General features: G+C 43.3%; 1 protein-coding gene and 1 long non-coding RNA gene across 2 annotated transcripts in view; one reads left to right on the top strand and one right to left on the bottom strand.

The window, feature by feature from the left end:
- Positions 1-7418: 7418 nt before the first annotated feature.
- On the bottom strand, positions 7419-17718 carry LOC120758521 (uncharacterized). The gene is made up of 5 exons (XR_009208277.1): positions 17466-17718; positions 16583-16708; positions 13574-13891; positions 11087-11167; positions 7419-7525 (listed from the first exon to the last, which is right to left on the bottom strand). It is a non-coding gene; the product is annotated as an uncharacterized LOC120758521 (long non-coding RNA).
- DENND4A (DENN domain containing 4A) overlaps positions 17365-17765 on the top strand; it is a 48848-nt gene continuing 48447 nt past the window's right edge. The window contains exon 1 of the mRNA XM_040076829.1: positions 17365-17496. The gene's annotated coding sequence lies outside the window, so the exon portion shown is untranslated. The remainder of the gene's footprint in view (positions 17497-17765) is intronic.

Below are 17765 nucleotides of genomic sequence, written 5' to 3'. Positions count from 1 at the left end.
GAGGTACAAAGAAGCCACGAGCACAGGCCCCTTTCCCAGTGGCCACCCTGCTTCTCCCTTCCCAAAAGGTTGTCCGGTTCCCCTTTGTCTGTCCCTGCACCATGGGAGACGCCAACTTTGCCATCAGCTTCTCCTGGTGCAGGCTTGAGATCTAAACAACAGAGGATAAAAATAGCGCTGGTGTCCAGATGATTAAACTGAATCCCTTAAAACTGCTCTTTTCCCACCAGCCTGCCCTCAGCAGCAGCATGTTTGCCATCACTGCTGTGCCATCATTCCTGTGTGAAGAAAGTAACCCCCAGGCACCACAGCAGTGCTGAGCATCAGTTACCGTTGCTGGCACCATAATGAACCAGGACGTGATCCTCTGCATTTAAAGAGAAATAGTTCATGCTGCCTCAGAGCTTCCAGTGAGGAAAACAAAACATTGGTAACAAAGACACCTGATGTGTGAGCACAGTGTGTCCCAGCACAGGAGTACAGAGGCTCTCCAGGAGCATCGTGTGACATTGGAGCATCGCGGTCTGTGCTCGCCCACATCCTGCTGCCAGCCTCTGATGTGCCCTGCACCTCCAGCTCCTCACAGGGGGTAGTGCAGTGGTGAGGTCTATAAGAATCTGTGTTGTCTTTGGATTGATCCTTTTTATCTCCAGCAAAACCCAGAATACACAAAATCTTGAGCCTGAAAATGCTCATCCTGCTCCTGCCACCTTTCTCAATCCTCTGGTATTGAGTAGTACGTCAAATGGATAACAGATACTTGTCTGTGTGGAGGCTGGGTATATTTATAATTCAGGAGCTCAGGTTTCCATCTCATATCCTATTTGCACTTGTCCATTGAACTTTGATGTTAAAAAGCTGTTAATTTTCACTTGATGTTTCTCAGACATGGTTTCATCCTCCAGAACTGTTGTTAGTGCTAAAGCCCCTTAAAATAACACCGATTAAGTACTTTTAGTTATCCTCTGGTAAGAGCTGTTCTTTTCACACCTTGGATTGTATTTGTGAGCCTAGAAACACCCTTTATTTACATCTTTCATGTGCACAAGCATTACTTCCTCTTGCACCACATTGCAGATGTTCCTCATCTGGAACTGACCCTATGCAAGACTTGAGGGCATAGGGTGAGGACAGTGTCTGTTCTGGATGAGGTAAAAAACCACAATCCCCCACATTGCTGCACCACTGTCACTTGTTGAACTTCAGCCATTATAAAGCAAAAGCATTTTTACTGATGATTTTTACCAAAATGTGAGAAGTTGTGCAGATTGCTACGGAGTTGAGCAGCAGCAGGGACTACTTCTAGCTAAACGTGTTTAAATGCAATTGATCATTTAAAATCAGATTCTTCATGGTGAAAACTGAAACAGTAGAAAAAAGCTGTGTCTAAACAGGAATCAATAGGGCAGGACATGAGGAGAGCATTGAACTAGCAAGGAACTGCAGAAATTAAAGTCTTATATCCTGTTCAGTCCTGGGTTAATTTTGTTGCTGCTCAAGCCCCAGAGGAAAATATCCAAACCCTCAGGAAATGTCACTGTCAGCACAGGCTGGTTTGGGCTGCTCTGCTCCTTCCCTGCAGTGATGGGATGTCCTGGGACACCTGCCGTGTGCAGGAAACACAGCCAGAAAGCAGAGGTCAGGCCTGGAATAACAGAGACTGTGTGCTTTCCAACTGACAGCTTTTAATGTGAGAACAGTCACTCAGCACTGGCACTTCTGCTGCATTAATTGCCATTAGTGTCATCCTTGCGGGAGCACTAAATTCACGGCAAACCTTGAATTAGCGCGCTCCCATAACTCCTTAACTTAGGCAGAACCATTTGCAGAGGCAGCACGTCCCAAGCAACTGGAGCAGAGACAAGGAATGATACTCAGCTGGGCCTTGGATGTTCAATTTAGCGAAGAAAAGAAGCAGAGGTCACAGTCATAACTGCGTATTTATGGGTCTGTTCTGGAAATTCATAGAGCAGCTGCCAATAAGGGCCCAGCACCATTAACGTGCAGATGTGTGTCAGGGCTCTCAGCTCTCAGCTCTCAGCCCCAGGCGCTGTGCATCAAGCTCTCCCTGCACCCAATTCTCACTTCACTCTCCACTTCCCTCTTCCCACCAACTCCTGAGATCCCCCAGAGTAATCCTGGCCTAATGAAGTGGAAAATTCACCACCATCTTTGACGGTTGTGGCATTCCCACAACAAGGTCAAGGTGTCTTTGCAGAGCACACTGGTGGTAATGGCAGAATGCGAAACAGGGATGGCCATGGCCAGTATTTGCTGCTGATCCCAGGGAAAAAAAAAAAAAAATCTTTTCTGGCTCTGAAATCCCTGTTCAGACTTTGCAAATCCATCTCTTTTCAAAGCTCAGAGAAGATTTGGAATTGGAAATCACAGTAATTCAAAATTGTCCTTGAAGGGCTGTTGACCCAAATTCCCATTTCCTGGATAAAAGCAGCCCCTGGCTTCCCCACGGCAGAAAGCAGGAAGGACAAAACCAAAGCCACAGAACTGTGTTTTATCAGAGGAGAAATATTTCCTAAGGGGAAAATTCAATCAATACTTTGCAATTTCCTAACAATCCAGCTGCTAAATTAGAGGAAAGTGTGCTCTTAGCATGCACTATCCCCAGTTTGACATGTCAGTCAGAAAAAAACCCCTTCAAATATAAAGCCCATCCACAGAAATTAAAAAAAAAAAAAAAAAAAAAAAAAACAACAACACACCACCACCAATTCTTTTTAAAAACCCTAGACCAATTTAAAAGGTTTACAACATACAAGGACTCTATTTTTCACGTAATTCTATGCCACATGTATAATGAAAATACATGGAGATAATATGAATTTTTCTGTTGATAACTCATTTGCATTCCATCACCTGTATGTCCTATCTGATTTCTACAGGTCTAAGAAGAAAAGGTATAAAAAGAAATAGACCAAATCAAAATTCATTTCTAAATCAGCCTTTCTTTTCCTAACCTTGAACTTGGAATAAAAAAAAAAAAGGCCTGCATCTGAACAGATCTTTTATCCGAAATCAAATCTCATTCTGGTTTTGCTGTTCTTTAGGAATCCCTGCAGCACTGCAGAAAGAGTGGGAAGGCAACAGAAAAATTAACTATCTTCTGGAGACATTTTTCACTAAGACAATATTATGGTAAGCAGAAAGGAAAGAAAATTTTCAGTGTGTTTTGGGAACAAGAATTGAATGCAAGACTCAATGACTTGGCATTCCTTGTGATGACTGTCAAAATGAAGTCATCAGTTTCCTGAATCCGTTTTGGACTCAACACTCATGTCTTTGTCTGTGTCTGCTGCCTCCAGAGACACTAGCAAGATAACCCTGGCAGCCCCAGGATAATTGCAGGCCAAGATATAATTTCATAGAATCATCACTCAAAATCCTCTTCCTCTTGCACACCCTGCCAGAGGGGTTTATTCCCTACCTAGGGTCAAAATTCGCTTGATGTTGGAGTCGGTACCAGGGAAACGCAGCGACAGCAGCGCAGGCGTTATGTGGCCCATCATCTTCTAATTTGGATTCAAAAGATCAGCCCTGGGGAATGAAGAAGCACTTTGGGTTCTGTGGCCAAGTCATTCTCTGCTGAAACAACCAGCGGGGCCGGCTGGCTGCGCTCAGCATGGCCACGTTGTTGTGGAGCTGCACGATTGTACTGGGAGCCAGACTGAGACTGTAAAACTTTGCTCATTAAGATCATTAGAGAGCTGTCAGATGGAACAACTGGGATGGCTTTGATCTGGCAGAATATCCTTCCTCCTGTTCCCAGACCTTGGGAACCATCCAGCTTTCCACAATAATTTTTCTTCAGGTCATTCAAGCAATGCTCTTCGGGTTTTCTATAGCTTGCAATAGCTTCTTCGGGAAAACTGAAGGCTGTAACAGCTATAACAAGATTAATTTATCAAATAGAAACCCTGATATTTCAGTGATTCCTCTATAAATATATTCACAGCTGGTTTTGCCAAGAAAATGACAAAATGTTGCTGATAATCCCAAAGATATTCCTTATAAAGCCACTAGGTGTCCTACTGTTTTCAAGCAATTAGGCTCAAGGTTTGTTTGGGTTTTTCCCTAGTTTTGCCAGTCAGGAATTAGTTGGAGGCTTTAGTGGAATTAGGTCTGGGTTTGCAGGTTGAAGAGACGTGTACGTGTGGTTTGTGTGACACAGCAGGACATCCGGCTCACAGCGGCAGCGCTTTTGACAAATGCCACAAATGTTTCCCACAGAGACCAACTCAAGGTTACAGGCTGGAAGAGAAAAAGGGAAAAGAATCTGCCTTCCTCTCCTGGGAATGCTAAACAAGATCCAGCCGAGCCAAATCCTCTTTTCAGTCAACCTTGGGCATCTATTTTTAGGACTGCTAAAGCGAGGCCAACGCTGACCTCAAAGGTGGTGGCGACACGTGTTAACCTTCCTGGGAGCTGCTCGGCACAGGCTGTGATTGTGACATTCCTGGTGGCTGTCCCCATCCCTGACAGGTGTCCCCTGATTGTCAGCAAAGGCCAGCACAGCACACGCTCACAAGGTGCCTCGTCACTCCCAGCACGGGGGGCATGAAAATAATACCAAGAAAAACAAGCTGAAAAACAGCCAAGGGGTGATTTTCTCATCTCAGAAAATACTTGAGGTGGAGTGTGGCTATTGGACAGTCTCCAGCTGCTTGGCTGCTCCTCCATGGTGTGATCTGGAGAGTACATACTGTATGTGCTATCCAGGACATTCCTCCTCTGCCTCCAGGTTTGTTACTTGCACTGAGCTCCAGATATCTCCTAGGTATTGAAAAAGCATCTTCCATTATTCCAGTGGTTTTTGGTGTTCAGAAATGCAGTATTTCAGTGAGAGAGAACTGCAGGGTGATTTTTATGGTCTTGTAACTGCAGCACAAATCACATTCTGTGTAATCCTCCCAGCCTTGCCCTCCCAAACAGGGGCCATTGCATTTGCAAACACTCCTCCTGTTCACTCTAATTTCACAGGGCTGCCACAGCTTGAATCTACCCCAGATCTGTGCGAGGCAAGTGAGGAGAAAATCTGTTTTGTTTTCTATTTAACAAATGCCAGAGGCAGCGACGCTCTCAAACAATGAGATTGTCTCTTTTTCCAGTAGGTGTTTCATGGCCAGAAGTCCTGCTCAGGGCTATTGGCTCTGCAAACAGGCACTGGGCAAGGTGTCAGCAACAGTTTAATCACAAACTGCAAGGGGAAATCAGAGGGGGAAGAAGAGCCTCTTGTCCTTGGCCCACCAGGACTCCTTGCCGTCAGGCATTGCGCATCACGGGAAGTGCCGAGCATCTGTCCCCTGCCATGTGTCACTGCACTGCCTCCCTTCCCCGCTCTCTGGGCTCAAGGTAGGGCGGTCATTTTCCTGCAAGAAAAGGATGCTCAGATCTTCCACGGCGTGTATCTGCAGGTTCCTGCTGCAGTCCCACCCCTGTGCAGGGTGCACCATATGCTGGCTGTGAGGGAGTTTAACCTGGTCCGGCGCCTGTGTTTGCTGTGACACACAACAAACACCTCGAGCCTTGCCATGATTCACGGCATAATGTGTGGGAGCCATCTGGTCCCAGCTGAAGGAGCAAATGGAAAATCTGATGAAAGCACAAACAGTCACAATGAGAGACTGAAAAGATGTGTTGATATTCCTAGCAGAAGTCTCCTTCTGTGGGGGGTAATCTCATCACCCATTGCCTCTTTCCTGCACCTTCCTCTGGAAACCTTCTGTCAGCCAGGTTGCACTCTCAGCTCTGGGAGTACTCACACCTTAGGGATGCTAAAAATATGTTTCATGTGCTTGAGCAAACCTCCTGAGACAAGAATTTGCTCAGCAACCAGCTGTGCAGTGAGCAAGATGTGCAAGATGCTTGCAGCACAGCACATTTTCCAGAGCTTGGACTGATCCAGAACTTTGGCTGGTTTAAAATGCGCTCTCAAATGGGATTAGTCACTAATATTGCCTCACTGCAGTGCAGAATTACATCTTATGGCTGTGACGGACTGAATGGAGTTTCACCTCAGCTTGCCTAGATATTCTCAGCCCTGGAAAGGAAATATATTTGGGAAGGACTGGAGCATCAGGGGAGAAAGAAGGAACTCAGTGCAGTGGATGGGGTAGAGCTTGCGACGGCTTCGATGTGGCAGAGTGCATAACTTGTCCAGGACACTGGGTTAATAAAAGTGTTTTCATTGTATTTTGCAGCCAGTCTGGGTTTCCCTCTTTCTGATCCTGTTTTCTGATGTTTGGAGGGCACAGGGAAGGCAGGGAGACAGAAGATGCCTATTTTAGTACCTCTCTGCAGGGAACGCACACGTTTCAGACAGGTACGCATTTGTTTCCTCTGACACCAAATTAATGGGAATTGATGTATTGATTCTACAATTCTTCTAAAAATTCCTTCAAGCTTTGGCTTGCTTTCAAGCTGGTTAAATGCAATGTGCACACAGTTCAAGACAGCTATTTAATTATTCTAATAATAATATAGTTTAAAAAATTCTGTTCCCTGCAAAATGCAGAAGGTAAAAAGAGAGCAGCCTAGAAGGGCACTATGTCCTGAGTTCATCCCACAGTGAGGGCAGCAGGTGAGGGGGGATTCTGCCCTTCTGCCCCACTCAGGTGAGCCCCCACCTGCAGAGCTGCCTCCAGCCCTGGGGAACAACAGCAGAAGGATTTGGAGCTGCTGGAGCAAGTCCAGAGGAGGCCACAGAGATGCTGCAAAGGCTGGAGCCCCTCTGCTCTGGAGCCAGACTGGGAGAGATGGGAATGTTCAGTATGAAGAAGACTCTGGGGAGACTTAGAGCCCCTTCCAGTGTCTAAAGGGGCTCCAAGAGAGCTAGAGAAGGACTTTGTACAAAGGCCTGGAGGCAGAGGACAAGGCGGAATGGCTTCCCACAGCCAGAGGGCAGGGGTAGATGGGATATTGGGCAGGAATTGTTCCCTGCGAGGGTGGGGAGGTCCTGGCACAGGGTGCTCAGAGAAGCTGTGGCCAACCCTGGATCCCTGAAAGGATCCAAGGCCAGGCTGGATGGGGCTTGGAACAACCTGAGGTAGTGGAAGGTGCCCCTGCCCATGGCAGGGGGTTCAATCTGGATGATCTTTAAGGTCCCTTCCAACCCAAACCATACTGGGGTTCTATGATTCCATTATACAATAATAATGTAAATCAATCATTTGTCAGTCTCAAGGGTTAAATCCACTGTCTTTATGACTATTCCTATATTTAAGTAAATAAATGCTGACAAAGTAGTCCCCTCAGGTACTCAGCTACTGTACTTGTAGACCATCGGAATATCTCTGTGCCAGGTAAGCTCCTGGTCCTAAAAAGAGAAATAGCTTGTATTAGGAATGGAGTAAGAGTCCTGTATTCTCTTCTTTGATCACTCTGTGTCTGCTTTTATGATCTCACCAGGACAGTTACTTGATGCTTCTGTATTTTGAGTGGCAACATGACTCCTCCAAATATTTGAAGTCATCTTTGTGTTTCAAGTATTTTCTGGCAAAACAGCATCCATCTGCAGTTTAAGAATAGAACATATAAAAAATGTATAGAACTCCAAAGCACAGAACATAGAATTTCTGGGCAAAATTCTCTTCTCAGTTGCATTTACATAACTCTGGAGTAGTGTCTTCCTCTTTCTTGTAGTTACTCTGAACCCCCTTTTCATGTCATTGTGTCAGAGCTGCAGGATCTACCATACATGGCTAAATCCGATTTCATCACAACTGTTGAAATCTCCTAGACAAAATTACAATCTCAGAGGAAGTACATAAAGATGCAGGGGCCGCAATATCCTAAAAATATGCTGCTGTCAGTTGTTCTCTGTTAGTAGTTTTCCATGCAAATGAAAATACCATTGTGGTGGAGAATTGCTGAACTATCTGGAGCAGAGATTTTCTCCACACACATGAGGAGAGAATCTGCCTTATTTGGCTGAGCTCCTTTATAAAACATCATGTTCGACAGCTCTTGCTTTAAACAAAGAAAGGGTTTGCACTAAATTGTTTGATATTTATTTTGTGTAACTGTTCCTTGGCTGTCCATGTTATAGAAATGTTGCTATGCTCCAAGAAGACAGATTGCCTGGGCTGGAAGCCCCAGCCCCGATCCAGGGAAGCACATGGCTTCCTTACAATGATTATGATGAATATAATTACTATTCAGTATATGGGGCAATTGTTTTGGTGTTTAAAACAGAACAAAACAAAATAAAACAAAGCAGGTTTGGAAAGGAAAACAGAACCTTAGAAAAAAAAAAAATAGTTGTTAAATAGGAAGTGGTTGACTTTCAGGAAGTAACTCCACATGCAGATTCTGCTATCCAGTGTTTCCAGTCATCAGAGAATGGAAAGAAAAAAAATGCCATTAAATATCCCAAAGGTCCTTTAGAAAATAATGCACCTCCCTTTCTGTAGGTATAACATTTTACATCTCCTGTCCAACAGCTGGTGGTGTCAAAGGCCAAGCGAGCAGGACATGGAATGCAGAGCCTGACGTTTTTCAGTGGTTGCTGAAGGCAAAACCATCTAAAGCTGTAGCAGATGTTCACTCGCTTCCTGTCTGCTTATCTGCCCTGCAAAGGCTCTTGGCTTTGTGCTTGTTGTGCCAAGGGTAGCTATGGAGATCTTGTACAAGCCGTGCCGTAGTGATACGCTGAAGAGTTCTTTATGTATTTGGTTATGAATGATCAAGAAAATATTATGGTTTCTAAGAACCCGCTCAAAATTTTCCATATGTACATCAGTCGTTCCCCTCGCACGACACGAAAATGACAGCGTATAAAATAACTTAATAAATACATTTCTGCAGTGAAGATGTTCATTTGGCCTTGGTGTGCTCATGTTTTATACATTGTTTCTAATACACCATGAAATAAAGAATAGTATATCCAGCCAACTGTGTTTTTCCAAGGCCTTGTAAATGCTCCAGAAGAGTTTTTAACTTTCAATTTAAATATCACTGCCACTAATCCTTTTTCTTACACCTCAGCTCAGTTTTAATTCCTGTTTATATTCATTATGAGCTCCTGCAAATTATAACTTTAATATGAGTGATTACATGCAAGTGTTAATGGAGTGCTCCATCTATTCTAGGGCTTTGAGATAGTTTAATGAGACTGATTTTTACATTGATGCATTTAAATTAATATGCATTCCCAATAGAGTCAAGACCCAGGGCAATTAAGTTCATTACTTTTTAGATGGGAGTTCTTTTCCTCCATGAAAGATAAGAAATAAGGGAATTATTTTATGTAAATTCTAGCCCAGATGTTTTGCTTTAAAGGGTAGCGGAATAGGATGGATTTGGGAGTGGCTCCTTTGCCCATGTTGAAACTGGAAACAAAAAGTTACAGCTTTGACTTATCACTGGTAGACATGGTTATAGATATTCCTGTGGGATACAAAAGAGGAACAGTGGCCACATTTCATGTAACACTATCCAGGAAGAAGAGCACTGGGTGATAATCATTGCACTTTTAAATTGTCCATAGCATTGCAAATTCACATTGACCTGGAAAATGCAAACGGTGGGCACAGAGTATTCCTTCCAGAGGTGACATTCAGTGTATTGCAACATCATAGTCCAGGAGGAACTGGAGCCCTTTGGGACACTTGGTTCCAGGGGAAGTAGGTGTGGACATTCTTTTGAGAAAATGAGCCTACATATGAAAGCTGGAGACCTAAAATTCAGTCACCTTCCTGTCCCCAAAGACACGCAAGGACAAAGCAATGCATGAATCAAAAGAGAATAATTGTTGGAATTAAGATATTACGCAAAGGGCAGACTTGCAGGCAAAGGATGATCTGAAGAATGCAGTGATAGAAAATGCTTGAAGCATCTAGGAAAACACAAGAAGTATGAAGATGAAAGAGGAAAAGAGGGGAAAAGGGGACCCAGAAGTCAAATTCATATGAGTTGGGAATTTGGAGAAGGTGAGCACAATTCTGTGGGTGAGGTCCTGGAAGAGATACAGTTAATGCATTAAAAAAGCAACCTGTTGTTACTATGACTGGGTAAGATAGTTTTTGTTCGAAGTGTTTGAAAATTGAGGTCACAGTATTTAGACTTGGACTGTGAGGGGTAGCACAGTTGGGAGCGGGATGGATGAGATGGCTTAACAGGGCTTCATTGTAGTCACATTAATTCAGTTTAAATAATTAATTCTCTTTTAAATTGACTCTATTCTGCACACTTGACATTTTGGAAAAGCTGCCATTGCTTGGCCTTCTGGTAAATGCTTTTGCATTTGTTTTCCATTGTTTCCTTCTTGAAAAAAAAAAATCCTTGTCACTAACAGGAACCATCAGCAGCATGGAACAAATTGACTTGCCAAGGACATTTCCTCCCATCTCATTATTTATACTGGAAGTACTCTTTTATTTGTATCAAGAGTCAGAGTGTGATTTTTTAAATTTGCCATTTATTAAGGTACTTTTGTACTGTATTATGAGTCAAATTCAAACTTGGTTATGTAAATTACTTTCTGTGCATCAACATTTGGTCATGCATTTTCCAAGGAGGTGATCAAGCAGTTTAATTAATAATCAATTCACAGTTCTCTCTGCCTACCTCATTATTTAGAGCCCCTGACTGTTGCAGGAGAGGGCCTCCCCCAGGTACGAATCAGAGCAGATACATCACCCTCCCTCTTCTGCTCCTAGCACATTGATTTTGGACCTCAAGTGGCTGAGATTGAGTGGATCTATAACGTTATTTGGCACAAATTGGGTTAAACAGGTTGTGTATTTTACTCTCAAGGTGATTTGTGTTTTCCCTCCCGTCCTTCCTCAGCTCTTGGTTTTGGCTCAGATGCTAAGAAAGTGTTCATCTGCCCTGAAGTCCCCCATGGAAATGGCAGTGCTGTATGGCAAAGGAACACAAACAGAATTTTCTGGGGAGAGCTGCTGAGGTTGGGGCTCCTTCAAGTAACCTGGAGCCAACCCTCTGAGAGCTCAGCAACGGGCAGAGCCTGGGCTGACCTATATTCACAGTGACTCACCGTGAGAGTCAGTGTTGCTCCTCTGTTTGCTGGTTTCTCAGCAGCTGCTGAGGCTTTAAACAAGAGCACTCTTACCTGACCCAATCGATGGATGAGCAGTTCGGACCCAATCGCATGCAGCCAGTATTTGTAATAGTAGAAGGGCACATTCCAAAGCTGTTACCGAAGAAAAGAATTTCAGATAATTAGGAGAGGAGTTGGGCAGTGATACAGATTTCAAAAGTACCCAAGATAAAATAACAGATACTAAAAATATCTGTATTGAGATGAAATCCTCATGACTCAGTACTCGAGCCAACTTCCATTCTCTAGGAATTAGTAAGGGAATCATCCAAACAGGGTAGGTCGTGGTGTGTTGCCTTACTCTGGGCTTACACTTGCACTTCAAAGATGTATCTCACACTGAAAAATGTCATACTCAGGTCTGACTTTTCAGGACAATTGCAAATTTTTAAAAATACCTTCTGTAGTTGTAGCTTTAAAAAAATAAAAAAAGCGAGTTTATTTCTATCTAAAAAGAATCAAACAGAGAGCACTCTGGGCCTTGAAAGGCAAAAGCACTGACAGCAGGACCAGAGATGTATTTGTATTCTTTGTGACACACAGGACATCATTTTTAATATCTGTAACTAACTAATAACTGAGGAGTGGTCAAGCCAGCTTGCAAATAGTGCCACAAGAGTGCCATTTCTTCTCTTTTTTTCTGCATGGAGTATTCTCTAACTAGATGCAAAACTTTGAAAGTATTAAAGATACTGTAAGCATTAAAAGTATTTTGAAAGAAATGATAATTTTGACGTGCTACAGAATCTCAGAAATGCAGAAATCTGTGTTATGAGAACTTCAGCTACAATCTGGGTCAGATTTTCAGTGCAGATGTGTCAGATGCAGTCCCTTGGAAACTCTCCATGACAGTTAGTGAGAAGAGTGACCCAATGTTTTCTCACCGTACAAAATAACCGTTCTGTGTGATGATGTCATGTGCATGAAGCACTGCTTGGATTTCCACAGCACAGTCCTGTTTAAGCTTGTTTGGGAGAAGAGATTTTGTCTCAGAACAGTTTCAAACAGGGAGTTTAGCAAATCTCTTTGGCACATCTTGACTGATCTCAATCAGTTTTCAGAATTTTAATGATCTGATTTCATTTCCAGATAATGACTATTTATGTAAATGAGATGTCTTATAAATAAATATGGAAATTATTCCATAATATTCATTACATGCTTTATGGTTCAAACACTTACTATACTAAAGGCAAATGGTGCTGGGGATTGTCTCTGAGTTTATTAATTTAGTTACCTTGTTAGTTTGATTTTAACTTGACTTACATGTGTTGGGCAGTATTTCCTGAACTAAAACAAGGTGTACTGTGTGCCTGGATATATCAAAGGATACTGAAGGATAATAAAAATCAAAATGCATCATACACTGGTAGTAGTAAGTAGAACCCAGACTTCTGAATGTTTTTGTCTAAGAATCAAATAAATAAGTTTTACTTGGAGAATCTCAGCTTAAGTGTTGTTAGCCGTTTACTCAAAAATTAGTTTTAAATTAATTATAATCCTTTGCACTTCTATAGCTGCTTCTCTCGAGAATCTCAGTAGTGTTCTACAAACATTAATTAAGCCTAATAGTACTCCTGAGAAGTGGTTAAGTGATAGATATACTTCACCCACCACAATATAAGCAATCTCTAGAACAAAATACAAAAACTTTAAACAGCAGGACTACACAGGAGTTTAGAGCCTGAAGTACCCCCATCAGGCAAAACTGTGGGGAAGGTTTAGCTACATGGAATACAATTGCTTGGCCTTGGCACGATTTGAAGGTGAATAAAAGTGCAAATAATAAAGAAATCTTCACTAGAAATCTCTAGTGAAGGAAAGTGGTTTTCTACGGCCCCACAGTATCATGTGGTGTGGCTCTGGTGATGAATTGAACAGTGATTCAAAGGAAAACGGCTATTTGCAGAAATCACCCCCAGATGGGCCAAAGAGCAGGCATCCATCCACATGGAACCTTTAAGGCTGATGCATGAACAGCAGGGATAGCAGTTAAGTCCTCTCACCCCTGAGGGAACAGGAGCTGCTGAAAATAGCAACAAACCAGCAGTATCAGTGTGTACATTTACAGCCCCAGACTGTTATTTTTGCTGGCGAATCTGCATGCACAATTTCCTTCCTGATATTACTCCACAAAGAGCAGCTTTTGTTATCTGGCATTACTGATGACAGCAATACTTAAACCAGGTTAGTGCTGGCACAGACAGCAAGCTGGCTTCGGTAGATGCATTAGGATTTGGGCCATCCTCAAGCAACCCTTCTGCTGTCCCGTGCTCACAAAATGGGCTGCAAATATTTGTCTGGGAGATTCCAGAGTCTACGGGAAGAGCCATTCCAGAAATGCGCTCCAGCTGTACACGCTGATTGCCCGCTAACGACAGGACAAGAGGTATGGATGGCATCACTTGCTTGACACCTCAGCCCGAAGCAACACAGCCAAGCAAAGCTTCACTGTTTTCTCCCCGACTCACAGCAAAGGCCAGCCCCTGCCCCTCTCACCATTCCAAAGCTGATAGCTGCTGCCATGCTGCAGTGCCTTGTGAATAATTTTAGCAGCTGCCGAGGGAAACTTTACGTCGCGCAGCCGAAGTCCTCAGATGCACACTCTGAAATCTTAAGGAAGCAAATCGGTGCTGGAAAGGGAAATGATAATGAGTTTGCATCAGATTTTTATTTATAGAAATGACTTGGAAGCAGCTGGATCTCCTCCTTGGGTACATTTTCTTTCCTTTTTGTTTCCCGGCATTTCTGTGCTTTTGGGACCACAAACTGTCCCATAAATATTGGCAGTATGTGCTGGCTGAGAAACTCTACCTGCTGGAGAAAAAGATCTCATTTAATCCAAGTGGAATGCCTAGATACTGCAACAAGACAATTGGGCTTTATCCTTACACATAGACAGTAATATCCTTTATTTCCTTTTGTGAATTGTAATTCATGACACACAAGAATCCAGTGCTTCTGCTGAGTTCATTGGCCTTTGGATCAGGGCCTATATTTGCTTAATTTCCCCATATTTTTAGCTGCTTCGGTAATTACTTTACCTTCAGAAAGGTCTGAAAAATCTTTTTTTTTTTTTAATACATATATGACATTCTATTTCCTGTTTCATAATGCATAGTCAGTAGTTTCTCTGGAGTGCAAAAAGCTTTTCAGAGATACTATACTTGAATCAGTAACAGGAAGGGTGATTGTGCTGTTGTACTACTGCACCATAATATTTAAATGCGTTATTATTTCATAATCTGTCCTAGAATTGAATCGTTCCAAGCAGGGACAGTGTCTTTATGTCAAAAGGGATAAGTTCCAGATTTACAAATATGCATGTATGAGAAAACCCACAAAGATGTTGCTTCGTTTCCAGCGTGATTCCAGCTTGCCAAAGGCTCCATTTCATTGCACAACCCCCGGATGCAGATCCATTACTGCACCGTAAAGTGGGTTACTGGACGGGGTAAGGCAATTCATCTTCGGAAATGCAGAGTCTTGTTTTGCCAGTTATGGAGTTCATAATTATCCATTATCATTACCCCCATAGTTATTTTTACCAAGGTTACAGATAGGTGTATTTGAAAGGTATTGTTGGGTTCTCTTGGAGGTTCATTCTTCCCCTGTGGAGGTAAATGAGCAGTGCACACAGCATAGGCAAGCGAGTTCAAAAGGCATAAAACTGGTGAGAAAGTGAACAGATTAAGTCTCAAACTGCACACTTAAGGAACTGAACTAAAATTGTTTTGCTTATGGAAGCCACCCTCTGCCAGGAAAAACTGGGAATAGTGATAGCTGCATTTTTAAAGTTTTTTTTAAAGCACTTCTGAAACCCCATGAATTATAAATTGTCAACTCACAGTCCTGGGACAAAGTCTCTTAAAATCATGTCCTGGGACAGCAGAGTTCTCCATTCTATTCCTGGCTCTGTCACTGACCATCTGCCACTTGTCCTCTGCTTTGCTTGAGTTTTCCCATGTGTAAAATGTACTTAAAATAAGCTAAACCAGACTTTGAAAATTACTTCAGTGCCACAAGCTAGAAATTTGGGGTTGTAACATGGAAAAAAATCGTTCTGTGGTTGCTGAGCCTGCGTGTCTCTCTGGCTGCACTATGGGGGAAGCTAAATCTGGCTGCCAGGGCTCCACCCTGCACTTGAGAGGCAGCAGAATCCCACATTAATCGTGCTTGGTGCCTGCCCACCTGCACTACACGCAGTTGTTAACTTGAGTAATTAGCTTACTATGCACAACAAGAATCTGATCCAACACTGACTGGAATTAGTAAGGAGACTTCAGCGACTTAATGATCTTGGGCTCGGGTCTTCATGTGCAAGTAGAGATCCTTGCTCGGAGATCCCGAAAATCCCTGGGAAGGGAAAGGCTTTGTCTGACTGACACATAGACACATCTCTGTGCAATGAGCCTGGCAGGAGCTGGGCACACAGTAAATCTGTCTCTGCCTGTACAGTAGCACTATTCACTGATGCTGCTCTTGATTCACAAATAAATACAGAACTACAGTCAGGATTTTTCATAGGCCCTTTTGCACTTGGCTTTGGAAGAGCGTTAAAGTGGAAAATTGATGATGAGCTACACGGGAAAGCTTCGCAGTGAGATTTGTTAGGAAAGGTGACTTGATAAAGGTGGTGACAAGCTAATAATGAAATGGAACATTGCAATTAAATGTGCTGGTGGGGAAGAAAGTGTGCCACAGCCAAGAGCATGAGCAGCAGGTAGGTCAGGGAGAGAATGCAGCAGAGGCTTGATGGAACAGGGTGGGAAGGAGGGGGAAACGTAAGAACAAGAAAGACAGGACAGAGATAAGCACTGTTAGCTGTGATAGCAGTATGGGGCAGAAACTGCTTCGGTGTTTGTATCAGGCCTTGCAGAGACAGAATCCCGTCCCTGACCGCAATTTGTTGACATTGACACAATGTGTAATTAAATGCAGATAGTCCTAGAAGGACAGAAATGGGGGAGGGAAACAAATTAACAGCAAAACAAAGGCATCTACACAACGTTTTACGTATAAAAGACCTGAAAAGTATGAAAAGTGCCAGGGAATATTTAAGAATTCTGTTTCTTCAAAATGAGTTTCCATTAGAAATAGTCCAGAATATTTTAATGGTTATGAACTTATACCCTGCAAAGTAAGCTATTCATACATTAGTGCAGGGATTTTGCTCAGTATACAGGCAGCTGTAACAATACTCTTAGAAGTAGGAACAGACTCATTAATCATGAATGTTAACACTGAAGCCTAAAATTTATGCCTACCTGAAAAATGAGCAAAGGCAGAGAGCACAGAACAGTTTGCACATCAAAAATGACTAACACTATCCAGAAGATGGACTTCAGTATTGCTATTTATTTGAAAAGCATTTCCAGGATTAAAAAAATCGGAAATTGATTTAGAAAAGTCTCCACCAAGACACCAAAAAAATTTAAGGACACGCTACTCAACACAGAGCATCCTGCTGTAGTGAAGTGACATTCTGGTTCCTGGTCTCTCACTTACCCCACTCTGTATTGTCGGGAGAGACAAGTTCTTTACGGGTGTGGCTAGAAATGCATTTCACGCAGAAACACAAGGAATGGGCAAGGTTCTCACAGTCCCTGACACATTCCTTTCTCGGTTTGCTGCCTGTTGAGAAAAAAAAAATAAAAAATAAATAAAACAAGACAGACTCAGCTCCCAAACATCAACCCTGGCAGCGCAGAGCTGTGCCTGCATGTGCAGGCTTGCACATGGGTGCTCCTGCCTAGGTAGACACTGGCTTGTGTCAGCCACCACATTCCCTACATGGCGGGTAAGAGCAGCAGCATTTCTGCTATAAACAATTTAATTAATAAAGGCACATGGGGGGGGAAACAGTGCCATTTTATAATTTTTTGCTTTTATATCCTCCTATTTGGTCAGATTTTCAGAGGGATGAGGTAAAGTAAGAGAGCGGGTCTGAACGTATCTGAGTATTTACAGTTCAGTTTTGATAAATTCACAGTATTTACAAATTCAGAACTTCAAATGAATTTTATGTCTTTTATAACGAGCCACATCTAAACCCTCAAGCCGAACATCCAGAATTGAGGTAAGCCTGAATTCAAACTCAAAATTGTATGGTCGGAACCTTGGGTATAATATTTGGAAATTCAGGGTTGCAGTGGACGAGGTGCCAGAAAAGTAGTATTTATTTCTGTGTGGGTACATGCAGGAGGACTCGTTCTGTTGCGCTCAGCAACATCTTGACACGCTGCACTAATCTTAGCTGCACGCTCTTAAAAGATTATTTTTGTCTCGGGTTCTTTTTCTAGTCTTTGATGCAACAGCCTGCTGCGGGTTACATCAAGCCTACAGAAAATCCCTCGGTTTTCTCATCCCTTGTTTTCCAGACAGCCAGTACCTCCTCCGGGTCCAGGCGACGGGCGCCGCAGGTGAGCCAAATCCCGGCCTATTTGGGCCGGAGATTAATTCCTGTTTAAATTAAAGATGCTGTACGGGTTAAAACGCTGAGGTGGGGGAGAGGCAGAGCCGAGCCCATGGTCTGCGCGCTGTGTTTTAGGCGCTTTCACTCAGGGCGCCCCGCTCCCCCCTTCACGGCTCGGAGCCGCCGGCGCCGCGTTCCGTGAGGGGGAAGGCGGGAGCGGAGGGGCCGCGTTCCGTGAGGGGAAAGGCGGGAGCGGCGGACCCGCGCTGCGAGGGG

The sequence above is a fragment of the Hirundo rustica genome, chromosome 13 (genome assembly GCF_015227805.2).
Source record: "Hirundo rustica isolate bHirRus1 chromosome 13, bHirRus1.pri.v3, whole genome shotgun sequence".
Taxonomy (NCBI): domain Eukaryota; kingdom Metazoa; phylum Chordata; class Aves; order Passeriformes; family Hirundinidae; genus Hirundo; species Hirundo rustica.
The sequence above is the reverse complement of the archived record's forward strand: the minus strand, read 5'-3'. Positions and strand labels throughout refer to the sequence as shown.